Genomic DNA, 26,173 nt, shown 5'->3' on the forward strand with positions numbered 1-26,173 from the left:
GAGTTGAACAAGTTGGCGGTAGAACTGTGAATGAAGAGAGCAGAAACCGGGGGCAGGCATGGGGGTATCTTCAGCCTTGTGAGGGGCATAGTGGGAGGGTAATATGAAGGAGATACGAAGATAAGACCTCTGCAGTTGCTGGGGACTCTGTACACAGCAATAAGACTTACTCATCACACAAGTTCTCCATGCTGAAAACCATATATAGTAGAAGCCTTCTGAATATCCGCTTACAGCCTATATGCCTCAGCTAATAGAAATATTGGTGCCCAATAATCTCTTCTAAATAATAAACAAAATTACAGAGAGTTCTCATTTCCCCTGTGTCTCCTTGGGAATTTAACTTAGTCTCAGAGGCCCAATGGCCTGAGTGTGGTGGATTTTGCATTTCAGATTTGAGCCCTAAATTTAGCAAACAACCAAGTAAAGATGGTTATTAACCCAACTCAGACTCTGAGTTCATCAATTTTTCTAGGAATATTTAAGAAACAACTGAGGCATCAGACCAACTTTCCCCACAAGTCCTCGGTAAGGAGCTAGTCCAGTCGCACCTAGAGGGGGGCTCCTGGCCTTCCTAGTCAGACCCCACACAGAGGGTGGTGGGCTGAGGTGGGGGGCAGACCTGGAGGAACTGTTTCTGAAAACTGGGATCTAGGGCTTTCACACAAGAACTCAGCGCTCTACCGGCTGCCCTGTAGGGACAGCCCAGTGCTTGGTTTTGTCTCTGGAAGTCCCTGGTGCCTAGCCATCTGCCACTAACCAGGGTTCTCTCTCTAAAGGATCTTTCCTGCCACGCCAATGCCATATTTTCCAATGTGATCAACCCGGCCCCCTAGAACGGGGATGACTTTGCTGTCTATGCTAACATGCCTCCTTCCCATTGCCCCAAGAGGACATCGCCAGACCAAGTGGAATATGCTTTCATTGCATTCCACTGATGGGAAACCAACGAGATGCTCAGAGCAGGGGTCAGACCTGGCCCCAGCTGGGTCTTGGCATAGCGTTTGTTTTAGATTTAGGTGTGTATGATTTAAAAAAAAAATACATAGGCCGGGCTCGGTGGCTCATGCCTGTAATCCCAGCACTTTGGGAGGCTGAGGCAGGCAGATCACAAGGTCAGGAGATAGAGAGCATCCTGGCCAACATGGTGAAACCCTGTCTCTACTAAAAATACAAAAATTAGCCAAGCATGGTGGCACGTGCCTGTAGTCCCAGCTACTCAGGAGGCTGAGGCAGGAGAATCACTTGAACCTGGGAGGCAGAAGTTGCAGTGAGCCGAGATGGTGCCACAGCAGTCCAGCCTGGGTGACAGAGTGAGACTTCATCTCTAAGTACAATAATAATAATAATACAACATATTCTGATGGAGGTGGATGGCTGGGCATTTCTTCTAATTTATTAGAATCGAAGTACAGTTCTAATAGAAAGGAGTGGCATATGAGAGACACAGGACATGCTCATCCAGACCTCCCCCAGCCGCAGAGGCAGGCTCCTGACGCAGACTGGCCAGCAAAGGAGCCCTTCGAGCTCTTGCCCCTCCGGAGGCAAAAGGGCTGAGGAGGAGGATTCAGACATTGCAGGCCCAGCTGCTTTTGTCTCTCCAGTCTTGCCCCTCAGGAGTTAATACCCCGTGGGAGTCAACTTAGGAGTCATGCTCACGTTGTGATCGCGTGCGTGGCTGACTGCCTCATGCACCTGCACAATACAATTGCTGGACAATACGCCAGGTGTGGGGGAGGAGGCATATGGGGGCTGCAGGGAAGTGCCGCTGGGAAGTGCTTCTTATTGAGGGACTTGGTGAGCTTCCAGGAAGCATGGGGGCCACCTGAGAGAGGAGGCTGGGAAGGAGTGCCAAGCAGGAAGTGGGCTGTGTGTCATCACTGGTCAGAACAGCTCCCGTGGGAACTACGGTAAATGCCTGGAACTTTACAGTTGATTCACTCCTTCTTTTCATCATTCACAAATACTTAGTAAGCACTTCCATGATCTAGGTCCTGGGAATTCGGCAGTGAACCCAACAGACAAAGCCTTATCCTCACAGAGCTTACCTTCTAGAATGAACAAAGAAACAAGCAAACACACAAAATGTCAGAGGGTGGGATGTGCTATGGGAAGTAAAGCAAGCATTCCCTACCCTACACTTCCATGCCAGAGGGGAGAGTGGGTTGCTAGTTTGTATCAGGTGTTCAGAAAAGGCCTCGCTGACATTCGACCTAAAGAAAAAAGTGAGAGTGTGAGACCTGATGATAAATAGGGGAAGAGCATTTCAGGCATCAGGAACGGCAAGTGCGGAGGCCCTGAGGTAGACATGGTCCAAGGGAAGCGAGGAGGTGAGTGTGTCTGGTGTGGAGCTGGGGGTGGCAGGGGTCAGAGCAACGATGTGGAGCGAGTCAGGGTTCTTCACTCTTAGGAGAGGGCTTGGAAAACGGAAAGTTTCAAGCATGGCTTGTGTTTGGAAAACATTTTTCTGGCTACTGTATGGAGCTGGACTGTAGGGGCAGGGGTGGAAGTAGAAAAGGTAGTAATATCCAAATGCAGGAGTGCCCAGTGGTTAAATCCTCAAAACAAAAAGACGTGTATGCTTCTCTGGAGGCAGCTAGAAGGCAGAACTCCAGGCAGAAGAGAGAAACCCATGTGGAGGTCAGTCTCTGGATGGCAGGGACCCCACAGACTGGACCAATGGTGCAGTGGGAAAGTGCCTGGGGAGGCTGGTCGAGGCCTAACAGGCCAGAAGCCTTCTACCCTGAGCCTTGCTCTGGGAACCCCACCTCTTCTTTCATCTTCCACGTAGTGGAAGTCTAATGGGCAGGACAGTCAGAGGTGGTGAGAGGACAGGGCCAGGCAAGTCCCGCCTGCGGGACAGTAGGGATCGGGGACTCAACAAGTCTCAGGCCTCTCACCAGAACCAGCATGTTGGGAACACACCTCTCCATCCACATTTGGTCTCAGGCTGGGCAACTGCTTCCCCTGCACCCTCAGCTTGGCCTGGTCTTGGTGATGGCGGAGTGGGGAGAGCGGGACATTGCACAGAAGGGGTGTACAAGGCAGTGGGGACCCAACTATCCGTTTTTTTTTGTTTTTCAGTGGCCTGCATCTGTTTTAGCCAGGGTTGGGCTTGGCCCCAGGACCAGGCAGATCAAGAAGAACCACTCTCTAGACTTCCACAGCACACAGGGCCCAGGAAGCTCGCTGGCTGGATGTGTTCAGCACTTTTGGTTCCTCCAGGGATTTCTGAAGATTCTCATTCAAATCAGCACCGGAGTTTGGGAATCAGTGACTGGAGGCAGTGTTTCCCAGCATGGTCCATGGAGTATCCGCCCAGAGCCTGATCTTCAGAGGTGTATGCCTCTGCTTCTACCACTCTCTACAATCCTGTCGCTCTCTCTTATCTGCGAATCTCTTATCTGCTAACTAGATAGTCCCCTAATTTATAGGAGTGTCTACTTAAAATTGTTGAGATCTATAAATTTTAAAAAAGGAGTACTTTCTTTCTTTTAAAGGGTTACAACCCAGACCTGATGTGGTGGCTCACGCCTGTAATCCCAGCACTTTGGGAGGCAGAGACTGGTGGATCACTTGAGGCCAGGAGTTTGAGACCAGCTTGACCAATGTGGTGAAACCCCATCTTTACTAAAATACAAAAATAAGCCAGGCTTGGTGGTGCATGCCTGTAATCCCAGCTACTCAGAAGGCTGAGGCAGGAGAATCACTTGAACCTGGGAGGTCAAGGTTGCAGTGAGCCGAGATTGCACCACTGCACTCCAGGTTGGGTGACAGAGTCAGACTCTGTCTCAAATATAAAAAAGGGTTACAACCTGCAGGCAGGGAAGTGAAGCCTCTGGCTGAAACTGAAAGCAGACACTTCAGAGACAGAAGGGAGAGGCTGAGATTTATGCCTCGTGAGATTGGCTACACATACATATTCAGTAGGTTGTAGGACAGTCTTATAAATATTTATGATGGATCTTAATGCATGTGTAGTGCATAATCATATATGTTACATATGACCCATGCTCATAGAGACACTATTAAAATGCAGTAAACTTAGGCTCTATATGTCAAAAGGTGAAACATAAGACAAAAAGTCGCCTTGTGCTTAATCTCTGTAAACCAGCCAGGGCCGGACAGTTGTTGGTGGGCAGTCATCAGGATGGAATTCTTTGTCAGGCCGCTAGTTTTCATGGTGAACCTGTGATAAGGGGGTGGAGTCTGGCCATGGCGTCAGGTGGTCTGCTGAAGCCCGTGGAAGGAACTTGTAGTGTTTGTTGTTCAGATGTTGCTTTCTGTTTATCTCTTAGAAAAGAAAACCTGGTAACAACAAAAAGAGGTGGCTCTGGGGCATGTCTAACCTCCTGTCTCATCAAAGCCAGGGAAACTTAAAGTTTTTCTGGGGTTTCCGCGTGGACCCTCAAGAGGGGTCCCTTCAGTGCATCAGAGGCATCAGATTTTATTTTGGTTCCACAGGGGACTCTACAACTTGATTCCCGGTCTCTCCTCCCTAATCCTGTCATCACCCAAAGAGATTTTAGTGGCAATGTAGATAGTTCTTCCTAGCTCTAAGCTCAAAGTTTCCCAAAGTGTATTTTTCCAGTTATGAGAGACGTTATAAGAGACATTAATGGGTGTAGGGATAGAGAGATTAAATGAGACCTATGATCAAATAAGTTTGGGAAATGATGAATAAGCAGAGTAATGCAGAAGAAGAAATTTTCATTTAAAACCAAAGCTGATAATGTGGATTCCTAATAAGATAAGTGAGCAACAACCAGGAAGGGGCCCCAGGTGTGGAGGGCAATTGTTCTGCCAGAGAGCTAATCACTGACGACCCACTGGCACGATATCCTGTTCCCAAATACCTTGCTCCACACGTAGCCCCGACAGCACGACCTCATTCTGCACATAGCCCCTCCGATACAACCCTAAAAAACCGCCCTCCAGTCCCTGCCTCTTTGCAGACAGCCCTTTCTCTGCTGTGCTGCCCATTGCCTCCTTACAACGTATTCTCCCTCTAATAAGCTTGCTTTCTTTAACTGACTACTGTCTTGGTCAATTCTTTTTTTTTTTTGAGACAGAGTCTTGCTCTGCGCCCCAGGCTGGAGTACAATGGCGCAATCGCAGCTCACTACAACCTCCGCCTCCTGGGTTCAAGCCATTCTTCTGCCTCAGCCTCCCGAGTAGCTGGGATTACAGGCGTTCTCCACCACGGCTGGATAATTTTTTTGTATTTTTAGTAGAGACGAGGTTTCACCATGTTGGTCAGGCTGGTCTCGAACACTTAACCTCAGGTGATCCACCTGCCTTGGCCTCCCAAAGTTTCGGGATTATAGGCGTAAGCCACCTCGCCCAGCCTGTCTTGGTAAAGTCTTTTACCACCCTCAACGCCAGCCTCAGCCAGTTGCACCTGCAACAGATTGACAGCTAGTTTTTTCCTCTAAGGAAGGTGGAATGGTTCACATCGATAAGAAAATACATACTCCATGGCTCCCTTCCACTTATGGGGATTGGAGGGGGAGGAGAAGGTAGAAAGGAAACTAACATTTCTGTGCTTCTGCACCTTTTCTGTGTTGATGACCTGCAAGTGCAGGGCAGACAGCCCATGTCACCTGATTGCCTGAGACTCTCCTGCTGTATACCTGTTGGCCAGCCAAGTTATTACCAGGCCCACTTTCGCTCTCAAAAGTGTCATAGTTTGGATGAGGAATTATGTGGTTACCTGTTAACGAGGCTTTGGAAATGTAAAAGTAGATTCAAGACCAAAAAAGGAGAGGAAAGAAAAGTTGTTTTGTACAATAAAGTGAGGAGAGTTGGGGTGGGGGGAGGGGCTAGGCAGTAAGAGGAAGGTTTTGGGGGGGAAGGGGCTAAAATCATGGAGATGTAAAAGGCTTTCACCACAAACCTCAGTAAAGCCACTGGACACACACATGCCTTGTGGAGTATTTTGGGGAAGGGAAATTCATGAAGAGGGGACTGAAATCCACAACTCAATCAGCATAGAGCAGAAATGAGGGGGAAGTGGTTAGGAGGTGCGCTATGAATGAGCTGGAGAATTTAAGGGAAGGCTGAACTCAGAGTCGAAGTGACCTTGAGAACGTAAACTCTCTGGAAATTCTCATAATCTCAGGGTGGGCCCCAGAATTTCTAAAGACGCTACAGTTAAAGGGATTGAGCCAGTCGTATTTAAATCTTAATGTATAGGTTGACCTCAGCATAAAACTGGGTAGAAAATTGAAATACATTTCTTTATTGCAGGATTTCTTAGAGCATTCATTGTATAAGGTACTTTGTGAATATCCACGTAGTATTCTTCAAACTCTCTTTTATTTCCCCAAGGGGCATCCCGTAGGACAAGTAGTATTCCTTATGACACCCTGTGGGAAGAACTGGTTTAAAGGGGCACCTGTCTGAGCAACACTGTCCCACGGGGGCCCCGTGACCAAACTAACTCTGCTTCTACCCAGAAAGGGTGTAGGGTAGCCACCAGACTTCTGTGTGGCAAATGGGATGGTTATGCCCAGCCCGAAGCCAGCTTGTCCTTTCTGGCCGCCTTGATTTGTGTTCAACAGCCCCAAATGCTTAATGAGGCAGTAGGAGACATCTGTCTTTGGCAGTACTTCCCAATTGGGGGTGAGTTTGCCACTCTCAGCCCCACTCCAGTAAATATTTGCAATTCCTAAAGACGTGTTTTGATTGTCACACCAGGGTGGGGAACACGTTATTGATATCCAAAACACAGAGCGCAGTAATGCTGCTAAACATCATTCAACACACAGGACAGAGCCCACAAAAAAGAATTATCCAGCCCCAAATGTCCATAACACTGCTGTTGAGATCTTCCTGGGTCTCCTAGGTGAGCTTGCCTTTGTTCTGACTACTGTAGATAATCAAATATAAAGATACGACCCAGGCCCTCAATGTCCCAAGCCAGGGCTCAAGGCAATTCCAATAACCGTAGAATGAACACTAAATATTGATTTCAAAATCTCAGCAACTAGAAGAACAAGCAACCATCCTGGTTGGCCTGGGACTGTCATAGTTTGAACATTGAAAGTTTCAGGTTCCAAGAAAGCCCTCAGGCCTGAGCTGCTGGTCACCCTAGCAGCTGAGGGGCTCTTCCATACAAAATTAGCCTTTGTGATTTTTGGGCAAGCACCTGTCCTTCTCAGTTAGGTTCGGGGAATTCTGGATATTTCCTCTAAAGCCCAGGGCTCAAGGCAATGATAAACACCTTGCTCTTCAGCATTGAAGAGAAATTCTACCAGCTCATCCTCAGTAGAAGGGTCCACACGCCCTGCTCCTCACCCATCTGACAGGGAGAGCTGCCCTTTTCTCCTGCCATCTCCCTAGAGCCACGGCTCCCCTCAGAGGAGCTGCTCAGTGCATTTTGCGGAAGGAGTGACCAGGTGCTGCTTTTCCAGAAGATTCTCAAGAAATTCTGTTCGATAGGGAGAAACACCACTAGACGTTTGGCTATATGACTGTTGTTGTCTCTCCTGGGAAAGCATAATTCTGGAAGGCTCTGAACATCCCCAAAGGAAAGAATGCATCTATGTTGTAACAAAGGCAGGGACTTGGAACATGAAATGCTTTGCACAGTTCTGAGAGAAATCTCCCACGTGTCTGGAAATGAGGCTCGCTTGCTCTCTTAATGTTTCTACTGTACTGGGGAATAGGAGAAGCCAGCTTCTCATGTCCAGTGGGGAGGAGTATTTTATCACTGAAATTTAGAATTGCTGGCGCCTGGCGATCATAAAAGGCAGGCTGCTTTTAGTTGGTTTTATTATTTTTAAATCCTCCATAGACTATGCATCTCTTGAATGCCTAATGCCAGCATGGACTACTCCCACTGCCCTCCCCGCCACTGGTTCACTCCCGTCCTATCGGCCATCAGTCTTGGCCCTTCACTTACTGTGCACAACACTTGGCGAGGTAACTAATTTCTATAAGTCCAGGTTTTCTCACCTGTAAAATGGAGATAATAATGATATTGATAGATATTGGCTGGTTTTATTAGTCAGGGTTCTCTAGAGGGAAAGAACAATAGGATAGGTGTATATATAAAGGGGAATTTATTAAGGAGTATTGACTCACATGATCACAAGGTGACGTCTCACAACAGGCAGTCTGCAAGATGAGGAACAAGGAAGCCAGTCCAAGTCCCAAAGCCTCATAAGTAGGGAAGCTGACAGCGGAGCCTTCACTCTGAGGTTGAAGGTCTGAGAGCCCCTGGCACACCACTGGTGTAAGTCCGAGAGTCCAAAAGCTGAAGAACTTAGAGTCTGATGTTCAAAGGCAGGACGCATCCAGCAGGAGAGAAAGATGAAGGCTGGAAGACTCAGGCCAGTCTAATTCCAGGTTCCTCTGCCTGCTTTTATCCTAGCCACGCTGGCAGCGGATTAGATGGTGTCCACCTGGACTGCGGGTGGGCCTGCCTCTCCCAGTCCACGGACTCAAACGTTAATCTCCTTTGGCAACACCCTCACAGACATACCTAGGAACAAAACTTCTCGTCCTTCAATTAATCAAGTTGACACTCAATATTAACCATCACACTGATGAGATTATATGATAATGTTCTGTAAACTATACGATGCTGTTGAAAGTGCAAAAAAATGCCTTGAGCAGTGACTCACATTTGTAATCCCAGCGCTCTGGGAGGGCAAGGTGAGAGGATCACTTAAAGCTGGGAGTTCAAGACCAGTCTAGGCAACATGGTGAGACCACAGTTTCTACAAAAAATAGTAAAAATTAGCCAGGCCTGGTGGTGCATGCCTGTGGTCCTAGCTACTAGGGAAGCTGAGGCAGCGGATCCCTTGAGCCCAGGAGGCCAAGAGTTCAGTGAGCTATGATCATGCCACTGCACTCTGGCCTCAGCAACAAAGTGAGACCCCCTTTCCACCAACTCAAAAAAGATAAAGAAACAGTATAAAAAATTAACAACTGATTATAACTGGCTATGTTATAAGGGCTTATTTCCCATTGGTCAATTGAATGGTCTAAATCGGTAGGGGTATTTTGCCATCATTAGATGGAAGAAGCCATTATGAGTTAATACTCCTTTTTTTTTAGAACCTGTCTCAGGTACCATTCAGCAACAGATCCTCATAAACAGGAATTCAACAAGTAAGTATTTCACACTGCCCCTAATTTTTCATTTCCTTAAGGAGCTGATCATCTAGGTGAGAATTTAAAACTGACACAAAACAGTGGAAGAAAATCTATCTGCATGGTAGGCTAGCCCAGAAGGAAGAAAGGACACATTCAACATACAAAGGTCTAAACATACAAAACTGATGAATGTAGAAACATGGCCCTTATTCCAAGACGATTCTTGTTTTTATAAGAGGATGTGTTTCAGGCTTTGTAAAAAATACCACACTCTCCTAATATACTCTGAAAATATGTTTCTGGGTATAGATATTAAAAATTTAATTTACTGAATTCCACCATCTCCCCTGGAAACACCACAACTGGAGGCAGTCTTGACTGCCCAAGGAGAGTAGGGTGACAGGCAGAAGCCCTAACATTTCATGAGTGCTCCTCATGGCTCAGCATCTGTACACACCCATCACATTCCTCCGGTGCCTTTTTTTTTTTTTTTTTTTGAGACAGGGTCTCACTCTGTCAGCTAGGTTGGAGTGCAGTGGTGGGATCACAGCTAGGCTGGAGTGCAGTGGTGGGATCACAGCTAGGCTGGAGTGCAGTGGTGGGATCACAGCTAGGCTGGACTGCAGTGGTGGGATCACAGCTCACTGCAGCCTCACCCTCCTGGGCTCAAGCAATCCCCACCAATCCATCTCAACTCCCCAAGTAGCTGGGACTGTGAGCGTGTGCTACCATGCCCAGCTAATTTTTATATTTTTGATAGAAACAGGGTTTTTCCATGTCCCCCAGGCTGGTCACGAACTCCTGGATTCAAGTAATCTGCCTGCCTTGGCCTCCCAAAGTGCTGAGATTACAGGCATTAGCCACCATGCCTGGCCCCCCCTGTGTCTTTACCAGGCCTTTGGGATCTCCTTGGCAGGCTCCACCTATCTCTCTGATGTGGGAGCACCTCAGGGCTCTGTCCTGACCCTCTTCCCTCTCACTCTACCCTCACTCTACTCCCAAGGCTTCAAGTGCCATCTGCTTGTTGATGCCACTAAAATCTACATTGCCAGCAGCAGACAGGTACCTATATTTGTTTCCTGGACCTCATCTTTTGGGCATACCATAGCAACAATCATGTTGATAATGAGAAACACCTATATAGTCTTTACAGTGTGCCAGCCACATTGTAAGTGCCTCACATACATGAACTCATAATTCTCATGACAGCACTTTAGAAAGCTGTTATTATTATCATCTCTAAGAAGCGGAGTCACAGACAGCTTAGGTAACCTCCATAAGATCACACAGCAATAAGGTGGAAGAGCCTCTTGGGCTTCGGAGTCTAAGTTTTTATCACTATGCATATTGGGCCGCACGTTCTCAAACCCAGCACATCTGAATCAAAAAGTATCCTGCTGCTCCTCCGTGACTCCCCCTGTCTCGCCACCACCTACCCACTTGCCCAAACTGGAAATCTATGAGTCATCCTGAAATTCTCTTCCTCCCACCTCCATTCAAAGTAGTTCAATCACCAAAGCCTGTCATTTCTACCTCTTACATATTTAAAACACCTGTTTAATGGCCTCCTTGTCTCCTCCAATCTGTTCTCCACACTGTAACCAGAGGGCTCCTCTAAAAAGAACTTGATCTTGCCTTCTTTTGACTGACCAGCAAACCCTTCAATGGGCTACCATTGTCTGCTGGTTAAATCCAAACTCCTTAGCACGACCTGCAAGGCCCTTTGGGATCTGGCCCAAACCCACCTCTGCAGCCTCATCATGCCTCACCGCCTCTTACCTGCTCCCATCGGTCTTGGCTGGCTCTCAGTTTTTCAAATGCCCTGGGCACTTTCTTTCTCATGGGCCTTTATGCTCTTTCCTCTGCCCAGAATTCTCCCTCCACTCCCTAGATCAGAGCTGGGACCTTTTCTGACCAAAGACTATGATGGCACCCTCTGCTGTATATTCCTTGTCTCCTTTTAACTTTCCATAATAAAAAATTCATCACACCTCAGTGCAATTTTTCATCTAAAGTCTATGCTCCCAATATTATGAGAATAGGGACAACATCTATCTAATTCAACCATGTATCCTAAGTGCTTAGCACAGAGCCACATATATAGTGGACTATCAAGAAATAGCTGTAGAATGAATGAATGAATGTCAGAACCACTTGGAGGGCTGGCATACTGGCCATAGTAGCAAAGCAAATGTTTTATATGATTCTTTTAATATCAACCTTATGAAGTAGAATTCACATATCATACAATTCACCAATTAAAAGTGCACAATTCAGTTGGATGCAGTGGCTCATGCCTGTAATCCCAGCACTTTGGGAGGCCAAGGCAGGCGGATCACCTAAGGTCGGGAGTTTGAGGCCAGCCTGACCAACATGAAGAAACCCCATCTCTACTATAAATACAAAAAATTAGCTGGGCATGGTGGCACATGCCTATAATCCCAAGTAGTCAGGAGACTGAGGCAGGAAAATTGCTTGAACCTGGGAGGCAGAGGTTGCAGTGAGCCAAGATCACACCATTGCACTCCAGCCTGGGCAACAAGATCAAAACTCCATTTCAAAAAAAAAAAGCACAATTCCATGGTTTTTAGTATATTCACAGAGTTGTGCAAACACCCATTGTGCGCCACAGTAAATTTCGGGGGCATTTTCATCACCCCCAAAGGAAACCTTGCACTCAGGAGTCATTCCCCGTTTCCTTTATCTTATTGCAGGTTGAGTACCCCTACTCTGAAAATCTGAAATCTGAAATGCTCCAAAAGCTGGAACTTTTTGAGTGCTGACATGATGCCACAAGCAGAAAACTTCACGTCCGACCTTACGTAACCGTTCTCAGTCAAAATGTAGGCACAGAACACAGAGTTTATTCAACATTCCCAGCCCCTTCAGCGGTGTTGTATTTTTTCTGCACATGCCCAGATTCCCTTCACACAGGCCCACCCACTTAGAGTAATAACAGGGCCAGATGTGCCCATGGCCTGTCCCCGCAATGCCCCTAGGAAGGCCAGAACTGTGCATTACCCACTGTATTTTTTTGCTCATTCTCTGCTCTGTGGTGTAAATATGACATTGAAAATGTCCAAAGGCCTGCAGATATCTGTATGGGTAACAGTGATAAGAAAAAGAGGAAGCAGTCATGTTTATCTACAGCACACAGCGTCAAGGTGCTGGAGAAACTGGACAGCAGTGTCAGTGTGCAGCGTCTTGCTGGGAGGTTGGTGTTGGAACGGCCAACAGATACGACATGAAGAAACAAGGATAAACTGTTGGAGTCCTGTGCTGAGAGTGATGACAGAAGTTAATGTAAAATAGAAGAGCACTGCATAAAGCTAAAACTGAGGACCTCAGTCATGTGTGAAAAGAGTGGCTCATCATCAGGGCAGTGGACATGTGTCACTTAATGGAATGCTGACCATGACGCAAGCACAGGTCTATAACGATGGATGGAAAATTGGAGAATTATGACTATTCAACAGGCTGGTGGCAGAAATTTAAGTAAAGACACAGCATTACATTTTTAAACAATTGTGGTGACAAAGCATCTGTTGGTTATAAAGCAGCAGAGAAATTTATTGATGAGTTTGCCAAGGTCATGGCTGATGAAATCTGATGCCAGAACAAGCCTTTTTTTTTTTTTTTTTTTTTTGAGATGGAGTCTCACTCTGTCACCCAGGCTGGAGTGTGGTGGCATGATGCCCACTCACTGCAACCTCCACCTCCTAGGTTTAAGCAATTCTCCTGCCTTGGCCTCCCAGTAGCTGGGATTACAGGTGCCCACCACCATGCCCGGCTAACATTTTTGTATTTTTAGTAGAGACAGGGTTTCACCATGTTGTCCAGGCTGGTCTCAAACTCCTGACCTCAAGTGATCCACCCACCTCGGCCTCCCAAAGTGCTAGGATTACAGGAGTGAGCCACAGTGCATGGCCAGAACAAGTCTTTAATGCTGATGAAACATCACTGTTCTGGCATTATTGCCCCAGAAAGACACTGACTACAGTTGATGAGACAGCCCCTACAGGAATTAAGGATGCCAAGGAGAGGACAGCAACTGTGCTTAGATGTGCTAATGCAACAGGCATGCATTAAGTGTACACTTGCTGTGAGAGGCAAAAGCCTGTTGTTTTCTATAAGTGAATTTCTTTTTTCTTTTCTTTTCTTTTTTTTTTTTTTTTGAGACAGTCTCATTCTATTGCCCAGGCTGGAGTGCAGCGGTGCGATCTTGGCTCACAGCAAACTTGGTCTCCCGGGTTCAACCCATTCTCCTGCCTCAGTCTCCCAAGTAGCTAGGATTACGGCACGTGCCACCACACCTGGCTACTTTTTGTATTTCTAGTAGAGGTGGGGTTTCACCATGTTGGCCAGGCTGGTCTTGAACTCCTGACCTCAAGTCATCTGCCTGCCTCAGCCTCCCAAAGTGCTGGGATTGTAGGCGTGAGCCACCACGCCCAGCTTCTATAAGTGAATTTCTTACCAGTCCATTATTATGCTGACAAAAAAAACATTGATCACCAGGCAGTCGTGTGTGTGTGTGTGTGTGTGTGTGTGTGTGCTTTCTGAGTGTTTTACTCTGTCACGCAGGTTGGAGTGCTGTGGCATGATCACAGCTCACTGCAGCCTCAAACTCCTGGGCTCAAGCCATCCTGCCGCCTCAGCTTCCCGAGTAGCTGGGACTGCAAGCGTGCACAGGCATGTGCCACCGCCCTCAGCTAATTTTTATATTTTTTTGTAGAGACAGAGTTTTGCCATGTTGCCCAAGCTGGTCTTGAACTCTTGGTCTCAAGCAATCCACCCTCCTTGACCTTCCAAAGTGTTGGCATTATAGGCATGAGCCACTGCGCCTGGCCCAGGGACATCTTTCATGCTTGTTTCATAAACCTTTTGTAACAGAGGCTCACATCCACTGCAGGGAAGTTGGACTGGATAGCCACTGCAAGATTTTATTATTCCTTGACAACTGTTCTGCTCGTCTTCCAGTTGAAATTCTCATAAAAAATGTTTATGCCATGTACTTTCCCCCAAATGTGACTTCATTAATTCAGCCATATGACCAGCATATCCTTAGATCAGGAAAGAATAAATATAAAAACACTTTCCTGAACAGCATGCTGGCAGCAGTGAACAGAGGTGTGGGTGTGGAAGGTTTTCAAAAGGAATTTAGCTGAAGGATGGCTTCTAGTTGCTACCAATGCTTGGAACACAATGACACAAAGACACAGCTGTGCATGCCTGACACGATTTCTGCCCTGCAACTGTGTTCAGTGATGATGATGAACAGGTGGTGACTTGGAAGGATTTCTTAAGTCAAGTGAAAAAAAAAAAAGATGTCTAAGCTCTTTACATATGCAAAATATACATCATCAGAGTTTGTAAGTAAGCTGGAAGAAGTGTCTATCAAAGAAGTTTTTAATATTCAGGAGGCTACAGTTATTCATTCATTGACCAATGGTGAAATAGCTGAAATGGTTCTGATTCGAGGTGGTTGTTATAATAGTGACAATCAAGACAACTTTAATACAGCAGAAGTGCCTATAAGCAACACAATGAGGCTGGGTGCAGTGGCTCACACCCCTAATCCCAGAACTTTGGGAGGAGAGGGATGGAGGATGGCTTGAGGGTTGGAGGTCGAGACCAGCTTGGGTAACATAGTGAGAACTTGTCTGTACAAAAAATTAAAAAGGTAGCAGGGCCTGGTGGTGAGCGCCTGTAGGCTTACAGCCACGTGAGGCAGGAAGATCGCCTGAGTCCAGGCACTCAAGGCTGCAACATCGTAGGTAGAGAATGAAAGTCTGGAGATGTTTGTTGCTGCTATTGTCTCACGCTGGTATAGGTATTACAGGGATGCTACTTAGTTGCTTAGTTACCCTGAACACATTCTTTTTTCACTATATTAAGGGCATGTCATATTTTCTGCTGTTAAGTACTTATGTGTGAATAAGTGGAAGAAAATGATTGCTTATCAGTAGCAAGTAAATTCAGAGACATGAATGATGGTGATGCCAAATAGCCACAGATTGTCCACATGGGTGCTGACATAGCGACACCTTTGCTTCCTGAGGCTTTGCTGCACATAAACTTTGTTTCATGCACAAAATTATTCAAAATATTACATAAATTTACCTCTAGGCTATGTGTATAAGGTATATAAGAAACATATGCGAATTTCGTGTTTAGGCTTGGGTTTCATTCCCAAGACATCTCATTATGTATATGAAAATATTCTAAAATTCAAACCCCCTTCCCCATCAAATCTGAAATATTTCTGGTCATAAACATTTTGGGTAAGGGATAGTTAACTCATATTTAAAGTTACATAACAGGAGGGATGCAGTGGCTCATGCCTGTAATTCTAGCACTTTGGGACGCCAAGGCAGGAGGATCCCTTGAGCCCAGGAGTTTGAGACCAGCTTGGGCAACATAGTGAGGCCTCGTAGCTACAAAACATTTTTTATAATTAGCCAAGCTTGGTGGCTTGGGCCTACTCAGGAGGCTGAGGCAGGAGGACGACTTGAGCCCAGGAGCTTGAAGCTGCAGCGAGCCGTGATCGTGCCACTGCACTCCAGTCTGGGCAACAAAGCGAGACCCTGTCTCCAAAAAAGTAAAAAATAAAATAAAGTTTGGCGGGGTGCGGTGGCTCATGCCTGTAATCCCAGCACTTTGGGAGGCCGAGGTGGGTGGATCACGAGGTCAGGAGTTCAAGACCAGCCTGGCCAAGATGGTATGGTGAAACCCTGTCTCTACTAAAAATACAAAAATTAGCTGGGCGTGGTGGCAGCCACCTGTAATCCCAGCTGCTTGGGAGGCTGAGGCAAAGAACTGCTTGAACCTGGGAGGCGGAAATTGCAGTGAGCAGAGATTGTGCCACTGCACTCCAGCCTGGGGGACAGCGAGAGACTCCTTCTCATAAATAAATAAGTAAATTAATTAATTTAATTAAACAAAAAACAAAGCCTGATATTTGTAGTCTTTTCTAGTTAACAGAGTACTTCATATGAGCTTATTCTATACGGTGGACATTTTAATGCACCTGTCATTAGGGTTCACCTTCAGTGTATGGAGTGAGACCTTTAATCAATAAAAAGTTTAATCTGAAAGGAGGGGGAAAGGTGGTAGTGGTGCCTGGGGGGCAAGAAGCCACTGTCTATAGAGCACTGTCCTAAAGGCACACATGAAGCCATGTGTATTATTCTGTCTAGACCTGCTGGACTGCACCCTCACCCATGACATGTTAACTGTGCAAGGAGCCAATTAGCTGGGGGGATGCAGAGGTAGAAAAATATTGCATAAAGCAAATGGCTTTTGAAGTAATATGAAAACAATAATAAATGATCTGAATTCGAATCCTGATTCGGCTACTTACACAGCTCTGTGACATTGAGCAAGTTAACCTCCCAGTCTTGAGTTTCTTCATCTTAAAATAGTGTTCATGATATCTTCCTTATAAGGTTGTTCTGAGAATTAAAGAAGTATACATGAAGCAACTGATATAGTGGCTGGTGCTGAAAAATAGTAAAACATTTTATTGCTAATAACAGATTTTTTTTTTTTTTTGAGACAAAGTCTCGCTCTGTCTCCCTGGCTGGAGTGAAGTGGCATGATCTCGGCTCACTGCAACCTCTGCCTCCCAGGCTCAAGCGATTCTCCTGCCTCAGCCTCCTGAGTAGCTGAGACTACAGGTGCATGCCACCATACCCGGCTAATTTTTGTATTTTTAGTAGAGACAGAGTTTTACCACATTGGCCAGGCTGGTTTCGAACTCCTGACCTTGTGATCCACCTGCCTTGGCCTCCCAAAGTGCTAGGATTATAGGCATGAGCCACTGTGCCTGGCCAATAATAGATTTTAAAAAATACATTTAAAAACCAGTGGAGATATTATATAATTACTGAAAAATGATAATTCACTGCTATCCAGGTTGTAGTGAAATAGATACACTCACATGCTGCTAGTGGTGTAGTCCAATGGACTTGAAATGAAAGCAGAAGGTCAATATGATGCAAGAGCCACAAAGACACGTTTCCTTTAACTTCGGTGTCTGCTCCTGGAACTTTAAATTAAGGAAGTAACCGAAAACAAACCAAAAACTTATTATGTAAAAAGGTATCCATCACAGTGTAGTCGCCAATACTACCACATTGGAAATGACTGAATGAAGACCCAAAGGAATGGCTGGGAATTTAGGGCTATATCAGCAAGGCAAAGTATTTAGCAGACATTACGAGTACTATGAAAACTGTGTGGATGCAGAGGCACCCACATTTGCAGACAACCTGAGGTGGGAGAAAGGCTGGTAGAGGGTGAAGACAGGAAAGAAAGGAAAGGGGAAGAAATGCAGTTGAAAGGGCTTGCAGTTATGGCGGGGCGGGGGCTAGGGGGCAGGGCAAGCCTTATAGACCTCGTTCAGGATCATGGCTTTCATCCTGTTTGTAATGGGAAGCCACTGGAGAATTCTGAGCAGAGGGTGACATAACCAGAATGGTGGGTTTTAAATGATCCTTCCTTATAATGTGGAAAACTATTCTTTTAAATGCAAGTATGCAGACAAGGCATTATGCAAAAATGTACCAGAGTGATTGCATAGACCGTAGGGTTTTTTCCTCCCCTGTCAAAAATTCCCCAATCCTGTTTCTGACGCCTCATATGAGAGCTGCATGTGCAGGCTTACTGTTATTTTGCGAGCCTGAGGCTTGGGCAAAAAAAGAAAGAAAAAATCTCCAATTCTGTTGACACAACATTCCCTGCTTCAAAATAGAGAAAATAGTTCTCCTACAGAGAGTAGCTGTTTTTTCTGTGAAGCACTGTGTCCCACAAATGTAGGAGACATTATACACAGAGTGGGGAGGGTTGGAAAAGAGGCTGTTATCTTACGAAATGGGCCAGGGCATGGGGTAGGAGGTGAAACTGTGTTATCAGAGGTTCCTTTTCCACTGGGTGATAAACCATCAAAAATGGCTTCCTGTTGATGTTACAGATGTTATAACTTCACTTGTCACTGTTTGATCTCCCCTAGCGTCCTACCCTCAGGGCAGAAGACTGTCAGCTCAAAGCAGAGAACAGGGGGCCACAAGTCCCAGGGCTTGGCAGATGGAGCCCTGAACCCAGACCTCAGTAGGAAGCACCAGCATGAGCCATTCCCAGCGGCCCCTGAGTAGGAGCAGGCAAAGTGCCTTCTTTTTGAAATACGGTCTAACTCTATCACCCAGGCTGCAGTGCAGTGACATGATCATGGCCCACTGCAATCTCTGCCTCTCGGGCTCAAACGATTTTTTCCATCTCAGCCTCCCGAGTAACTGGGACTACAGGCACACGCCACCACGTCTGGCTTTTTTCTATATATACACACACGTATACACAGCATAGTGAAACCTCGTCTCTGCATATGTTGCCCACGCTGTTCTCAAACTCCTGGGCTCAAGCCATCTGTCTGCCTTGGCCTTCCAAAGGGCTAGAACTACAGGCCGAAGAGTCTTTTTGAGCAAATCATCTTATCATTGGCAAGTGTTTGCATGTAGCAGGGAGTGGACACAATGCACACCGTGTACACATAACACAGCACCTCAATTCACTCATTTATTCACGTCACAAGCATGTATTGAACACCTACTACATACAGGCACAATCCCAGCTGGTAGGGATACGGAGAATAAGACACAGACTTCAATAATTCTCACTTTGCTATTTAAAGCAGAGTTGCGGATGACACGTTATACACAAAACCGTGAGATTTTAAAGCAGAAAGGATGCTGGAAATGATCTAATCAAAATGTCTTGTAATCAGATATAAGAAAAATGTAGTCCAGAGAGGATAAATGCCCCAGATCCTTAGGCCATTGAAGTTCAAGCCAAGTGGATTTTCTACTAACCTGTGATGTGTCTTACAAAGATGAAAGCATATTGCTGCAACGCAGTCCTAGCAAGAGCGTGCACAAAAGTGTTGCTTAAATAAAGGAATCATTATCTCTGACACGTGATAAAAATGCCCCATCATTGGCCCTAATTAAATGAGGATCTCTAAAATGACGCTGAGATGTGTTGTGTTCAAAGGTCTTTAACAACCCTATGATCTTGTGAATCTTGGAGTAGCATCATGGAAGGTTCTGGTCTGAGAGTGGTCCACACAGAAGGCTGGAGCTGTATGAATGTTACATGACATTGGGTGCTGCCATATCTACACTGGGTTCCTGTGAATGAGTAATAGAAATAGCAAGCCAAGCATCTTGGCATGATCCCCACAGTTTGCTATAGCTACAATTGATTACTCAGTGTCCTTGGCTGAGTGAGGAGCAGAGCAAAGTGCGTATTGACACTGGCGGGGCAAACCTGGAGTGGGTGTGAGGTAGGAGACCCAGGCATCTAGGATCACCTCCCCCTTGACTTCCACACTGCATTTCAATAGAAGAAAAGGCTGGCTGACTGGCATCTCCTAAATCACCTTCCTATAGATAGCAGGCGTGGTATGAGGGAATCTCTCCAGAAGATATTGTTTTAACTTGAACAAAATCAAACCCCCACCCCATTCCTCCTCCATTGACCAAGACCCTTTCACATGTAATTTCTAAAACTGTAAACCCAAGATCCTTTCACGTGTAATATCTAGAGTGTAAGCCTATATAAAGACAGAGCTTCTCTTTGTTAGGGGAGCTTGGCAGTTAGACAAAGCATGTCGCCTCGCTCCCGGGGCCGTAATAAAACACCTCTTCCTTCCTAGTTTGGTGTCGGAGAGGTCTGTTTCTTGCAGCCAATCCCGTTTCTGGTGGAGAGCCCAGTTAGGAAATCACTCCACATTGCTACCAGTGTTCGTCTGCTTTCCTCAAATCTTGAGTGATTAAGGGGCTTCAAGTTTTTAACATGAACTGTGCAGAGGAAAGAAAACTGCAGCTACAGGCGTAATTTCGGAGTGAGCTGTGATACACACAGGGATCATAAAACACTGAAAGAGACTCAGCCGGAGGGGTGGCTTTCTGACTTGCATTTAGAGAATAAAAATGTGAATAGCTACCATCTCTTGTTTACTAAACATTCTGTTAAGTGCTTTGCCTACTTATTTACATTATTTAACCTTAAACAACCTTAATGAGATCTAAAAAACATCAGATATTTATTATTAAGTCCATTTTACGATGAAAAAACTGACAATCAGAAAGGTTAAGTAACTTTTCCCAAGTCACCCAGCTACCAAGCGGTGGCGCCAGGATTGAAACCTGACGATATCTAACTCAGAAGCTGTTACTCAAATTGCCTGGTGCAGCAGGCAATTTGAGTAACGGTTCACAGCAAGGGAATGACACCGTAGAGGCCTACAAATCTGTTTTCTTTGTCTGTTTTGTATTGGGGTCATATTACCCTTCTCTCATTCTTTCCTCTCAAGTTTCTATTTTGGGGTTTTAGACCCCTCGCCCTCACAAAGAGCCTGAAATCAACCTTCCTTCCCTTCCTGGTGTTATCATACCAACTGTAACAGCCATTTTTGGTTGGCCTCATTTGATGCTTAATGACAAAGAAGTTGTCCTCAAAAATGTATTCTTATCCATTGCCCTATGTCGCCTACTCAATCTTTGGCCACATCACATACAGATTCAGAGAGGAGCTAGGTTGGAAGGGATCTTTGCTGATATCTAGAGACCTACTTCTTCATTTTATAGAGGAAGAACATGAGTCCCTTTAAGAGAAAGCAAATTGTCTGAGCTCATGTGGCACACTGGTGCCAGAGCCGGGACTTCATCCCAGGCCTCTTAGCTCGTCCTTTAGGGCTTTTTCCACTCTACCTGCCTGCGTGTGTATTTGTGATATTTAAATGCGTTCACACAGGGAGGGAAAGAGATTACTAATCTTCTCCATCTACACAAACTGTCTACCAGAGAGATGGGCAGAGCATGGCCAAAAGACACTGGAGGCATTATCTCTCGCTTCTCCCTGCCGTATTCAACGAGCTAGATTGCGATCTTCGGAGCGGCAGTCCCCCCGCCTTGCTGGAAATGTTGAAACACTTGTGACTGACCTCCAGTGACACAGAAGCTTCTGGGTAGGGGCTGGAGACAGGTGGGGGAGATGTTTCTGTTAGGATATCGCTGAAACACACACTGGAATCAGACTGTGCTCAGAGTCCTGGGGTAAGTACTATTTGTGAAGACAGGATTTTAAATTAGTTTGAAATGTGCATTTGCTTGCGAACATATGTGTGTCGAAGTTTTAGAGAGGATTCTCTGTTTATGTGCTGAGATTCCAAGGTGCAGAATTCAACTTGAAATCGGCTTACAGTGAGCCTAAGATTACACTTGATGGACGTGAATTTCTTGTGCCTGAGACCTGAGATCTGTCTGCACTAGCAGCGGCAGCAGCCATCGGGGCTCTGGCCAGAAGGTACGTGAACTTTGGGTCCAGCAAAAACTGGTTCCAAATCCTCACTCTGCTAAACTTTTGTGAGTTTCAGCTTCCTTATCTGTAAAATGGGCATAAAACACCCACCTAACAGGGTTGCTGCAAGGATTCAGACAATATACGTTTAGTGCCAGTACAGTGCTCCACCAATAACAGCGGTGAATTTCTAAGTCAAATGGGAACCAGGTCTCAGAGAATATCTCCCCTGTAAACACTCCATAGGAGTGTTTTCCCTGAGGTTTGTTCTGAGCAGCAAAGGACTATGTGAAGGGAAGACAGCCAGCCTGGAAGTTTAAAAATTTTATGAATGGAGGTTGGAGAATGTGCACCATCAAAAAAAAAAGTCATCTGAACATCTGGATAAGGAAAAGCCAATAACGGCACAAAACAGAAACGGTTGACCCTCAGATACACCTTACTATCTCCAGGGACTACGAAAAGAGTTTTACACAGATTGGCTCATTTCATCCTCACAGCCCTGAAGACGTAGATGCTACCAAGAGCCTTATTTTCCAGTTGAAGAAACTGAGGCACCAAGGCGTTAAGGAACTTGACTGAATCAGTGAAAGAAATCTCTTCTGGAGAATTTCATTACTGAAATTCTCAGACGATGCAGTGCTGGGAGGGAGGCTTCAGGCACTCAAGGAAGACGTGTTGATTGGCTGACTGTGCTTCTCGTTCTGTGTGCCGACCTATTTTGTGAGCTTTGGCAATTCTACCCAGTTTAATGCCTTGAGTAGGATCTGTTACATAACTCGTGGAACCCAACGCAAAATGAAAATCTGGGGTCCATTACTAAAAAATTATTACGAATTTATGATTACAGCCACAAAGCATTAGGCCAATTGTGGGGCGCCTGTGAGCACAGGGCCCTGCTAGGCTGCACGGATTCAAAGTCCATGAAGCCAGCACTGGCCCTGAGTTCTGACAAGGAGGCAGGGACGGTACTAGAAGATTTCATGGTCTCGTGTAGCCCTCCTAATAATTCTGAGCCCCTCCCAGGTTGGAGAGATGGAGAAAGGCCTGGTTTAACTCTTCTGTGCTAAAGTTCTCCAAAGAGTTTTCTTTCACTGATTCAGTGAAGTCCCTTGACACCTTGGTGCCTCAGTTTCTTCAACTGGAAAATAAGTCAAATAAAGAGACATTTGACTGCCCAATTGAAGGAGGAGAAAACTGAGGCTCTGAGACATTAAGTGACTTCCTCAAGGTTAAACAACATTTATTGTATGCAAATTGATTTAATGGCTATGTGTACAGAGTGTTACACATTTTCCCCCCATTCCCTGCAGTGTCTCTAAGTACTATGCTATGAATTGCGGAGTGTAATATATGCAGTCCCAGCCAACAAAGTGCATCATCTGTAGAAGGTGCCTAGTTTCCCTAAAATTTAGTAGGCCAATCGACGAAACAGAATAATCTGACCCCTTCGAATTCATCTGGAGCTTTGTGGGAACTAGCAGAATAAATCCATGAATACTGCTTGAGTAGCTTGCAATTTTTTGTGTTCTTGCTGATTTAGACTTGGAACTAAGTTGCATCCACATTGCATTCATCTCTAGTAGTTTCCTGTAAAACTGCTTTCCCCAAAATTACGAATTAGAAACTCTGGATGACTTGCTTTCCTGCTAGAAATTGGCAGTGCTTGCACCTAGAAATAAGTGTGACTAGTGAAGTGGCCTATCTGGTTGAGACTTGATTGCTCTTTCTGGTGAATCTAAATCTCACTTTATAGTCCATTTTAGAAAAATTCTAAAATAACAAAATGTCAGAACTAAACTGATTTAGCCCACCCCTCTCATTACATAGACAGGAGAGCTGAGGCTCAGGGAGAGGAAATGATGTGCCCGAGGAATGTATAAAATTGTTGAGCTGGAATGTTCATCTAGGCTCTTGTGCCATATTCCAGACGAGCTCAAGCCTCCTAACCACCTGGGATAAGGCCCCTGACATGGTGACCAGAGCCGAAGAGAAGCCAGGAAAGATTTCTCTGATACAAGGGCGAAGTCGATCCTGTAACCCTCTGTTACCCCTTCCCATGGTATTCGGCATTTCCCCATTCCTCCCTTCCCTCAGCCTGGCATTTTGGCCTTCTCTATTCCCTGGTGAGTGACTTATTGACAGTCATAGGAACAGACACTGTTTAGGACCAGGGACGTCCCAGGACCCCATGGTTTGGTACATTGGGTTGCTCCCACCTCAAAATCATGAGTGAGCCCAGTGTTCTTACAGGCCTTATGAAAATGGATATGTTTATAAATTTAAGATAATTTTGAGTAGAATTTTCTGGTCCAAGAATCAGCCCTTGGTTATCTACATATGCCAGGCCCTCTACCAAGCATTTCCTTTCTTAAAAATCTTTCTGTGAAGAATGGGGTCTCACTACGTTGCCCAGGCTTGTCTGAAACTCCTGAGCTCAAGCCATCCTCCCACCCCTGGCTTTCTAATTGCTCAGATTACAGATGTGAGCCATCACACTCGGCCAGCATTTTCAATACTAAACACAGTGTGGTGAAGGCTCTGGCCTCAAAGCACCTGTGTCTGAATTCTATCCCTCCACAGGGGATTAGAACCTGGTTTTCTCCTATGTAAAATAGGGACAACAATAGTGTCTACCTCAAAGGTTGTTATTCTGAGGATTAAATAAGATAATTGATGCAAAATGTTTTTTATGATACTGGTGTGTACAGTAAACATAAGACATGTATGAATTAAAAACATGAAACAGGCCGGGCACGGTGGCCCATACCTGTAATCCCAGCACTTTGGGAGGCTGAGACAGGGGGCTTGCTTGAACCCAGGAGTTCGAGACTAGCCTGGGCAACATGGCAAGACCCTGTCTCTATAAAATTTAACAACTAGCCAGACATGGTGGTGTGCATGGTCCCAACTGCTCGGGAGGCTGAGGCAGGAGGATTGCTTGAGCCCAGGAGGTTCAGGCTGTACTGAGCTGTGCTTGCACCACTGGACACACCAGCCTGGGTCACAGAGGAAGACCCTGACTCAAAAAAAAGGAATTGCCACAAAACAGGTGCCATCCCCATTTTACAGACATAACCCTGAAGCCGGGGAAGTAAAGCAACTCACAGCTAGGAAGGCCAGCACTGAGATCCTAAACACAATCTATTTGGCTACAGGGTCTCTACACATAGCCATTTACCTATACTCACTTGTATGGTTGCTTTGCAGTATCCTCCGCTGTTTCCTCATGACGCTATTTACGGGGTCAAATATAAATCCAACGTTGTTAAAAGACAATCAGTCCCACTAAAGCTGTCCCCTACAGCCAAGGTTGGCAAGACACCCTTAGCTGGATTGCTATTCTCCCCTCCTTCCATCCACCCATCGCGCTGTCCTTCAAATAATTCCCTCTCAGCAGCTCTTCCCTGAGCATTCTGTCGCTTGGGGATCTCTTTTTCCTCTGAATTATAACGTATTATTGATGCCACTCCTTCTGACAATGCATTATGCATTACCTGTGGCATCTCTTCTGCTTTTTGACTTTTCACATATTAATGGCTTGATTTTCAAGTACAAATGAGCTCTTGAAAGTACAAATGGCCTTTTCTCCTTCAGGCCACCTGCAGCATCTCACACAGGAGCCTGCACATGGACCACTCAATAAATATCTGAATGACTGAAATTCAGACATTTAGGTGATCATCTCAATGTTCTAGTAACAGGGTGAGATGTAATTTATGTAGGTAAATTTGGTGTCATGCTGATTTAAGGCACTCAGAAAATCTAGGTTTGTTTCAATGTCTTAAAACGTTTTTTGACTGTAGTTAATAACAACATATTGTATTCTTGAAAATGGCTGAGTAGATTTCAAATGTTCTCACTATAAAAAATGATAAAGATAAATATGTGAGATTATGCAGCTGTCAACTCGTCTGATTTAGCCATTCCACAATGTACACTTATTTCAAAACATGCTGTACACAATAACTATAGATAATTTTCCTCAATTAAAATAATAGGCTGGGTGCAGTGGCTCATGCCTATAATCCTAGCACTTTGAGAGGCTGAGGAGAATCATTTAAGCCAGGAGTTCAAGGTTGCAGTGAGCTTTGATCTTATCACTGCACTCCAGCTAATTAGGAAAAATATTTTAATTGAACTTTTGTTAATTAATTAAACAATAAAAATAAATTAAAATATTTCTCCTAATTGGAAAAACTGCATGTTAATTGCAGGAAACTTTGAAAATGACAGAAAGTATAACAAGTGAAGTAAGACATCCTCAATCCCAATACCCAGTTTTGTTAACACTTAGGTGTATCTTCTTCCATTCCCCCGTATAAACAAAGTACACTTAAATAACATCTTAAATTTATTTCTATAGATTCATATTTGTGAATAAATCTCAAAAAACAAACAAAAGAAAGAAAGAAAGAAATATTCTAGATCTGGGGAGCTGAAACATGAATTGGGTGAGTTATTACTGAACCAATATGATAAGAAAGAAGTTTAAGACCGGGCGCGGTGGCTCAAGCCTGTAATCCCAGCATTTTGGGAGGCCGAGGCGGGTGGATCACGAGGTCAAGAGATCGAGACCATCCTGGTCAACAAGGTGAAACCCCGTCTCTACTAAAAAAATACAAAAATTATCTGGGCATGATGGTGCATGCCTGTAGTCCCAGCTACTCGGGAGGCTGAGGCCGGAGAATTGCTTGAACCCAGGAGGCGGAGG

At 45.3% G+C, this 26,173-nt stretch overlaps 1 protein-coding gene and 1 non-coding gene across 5 annotated transcripts in view; both read left to right on the forward strand.

Annotated features, from left to right (window-relative positions):
• Nucleotides 1-17,708: 17,708 nt before the first annotated feature.
• LOC119470734 lies at nucleotides 17,709-17,794 on the forward strand. Its single transcript, XR_005199699.1, has one exon. It is a non-coding gene; the product is annotated as a small nucleolar RNA SNORD60 (small nucleolar RNA).
• A 2,940-nt stretch (nucleotides 17,795-20,734) lies between these two features.
• RHEX (regulator of hemoglobinization and erythroid cell expansion) overlaps nucleotides 20,735-26,173 on the forward strand; it is a 20,890-nt gene continuing 15,451 nt past the window's right edge. For 2 of the 4 annotated variants that reach the window (XM_017525478.1, XM_017525481.1), the window contains exon 1: nucleotides 20,735-21,215. The gene's annotated coding sequence lies outside the window, so the exon portion shown is untranslated. Of the gene's footprint in view, nucleotides 21,466-26,173 lie in introns of all 4 variants that reach the window. The other 2 variants (XM_017525480.1, XM_017525479.1) reach the window with 2 other exon arrangements.

The sequence above is a fragment of the Cebus imitator genome, unplaced genomic scaffold (assembly GCF_001604975.1).
Source record: "Cebus imitator isolate Cc_AM_T3 unplaced genomic scaffold, Cebus_imitator-1.0 Scaffold38, whole genome shotgun sequence".
Lineage (NCBI taxonomy): Eukaryota > Metazoa > Chordata > Mammalia > Primates > Cebidae > Cebus > Cebus imitator.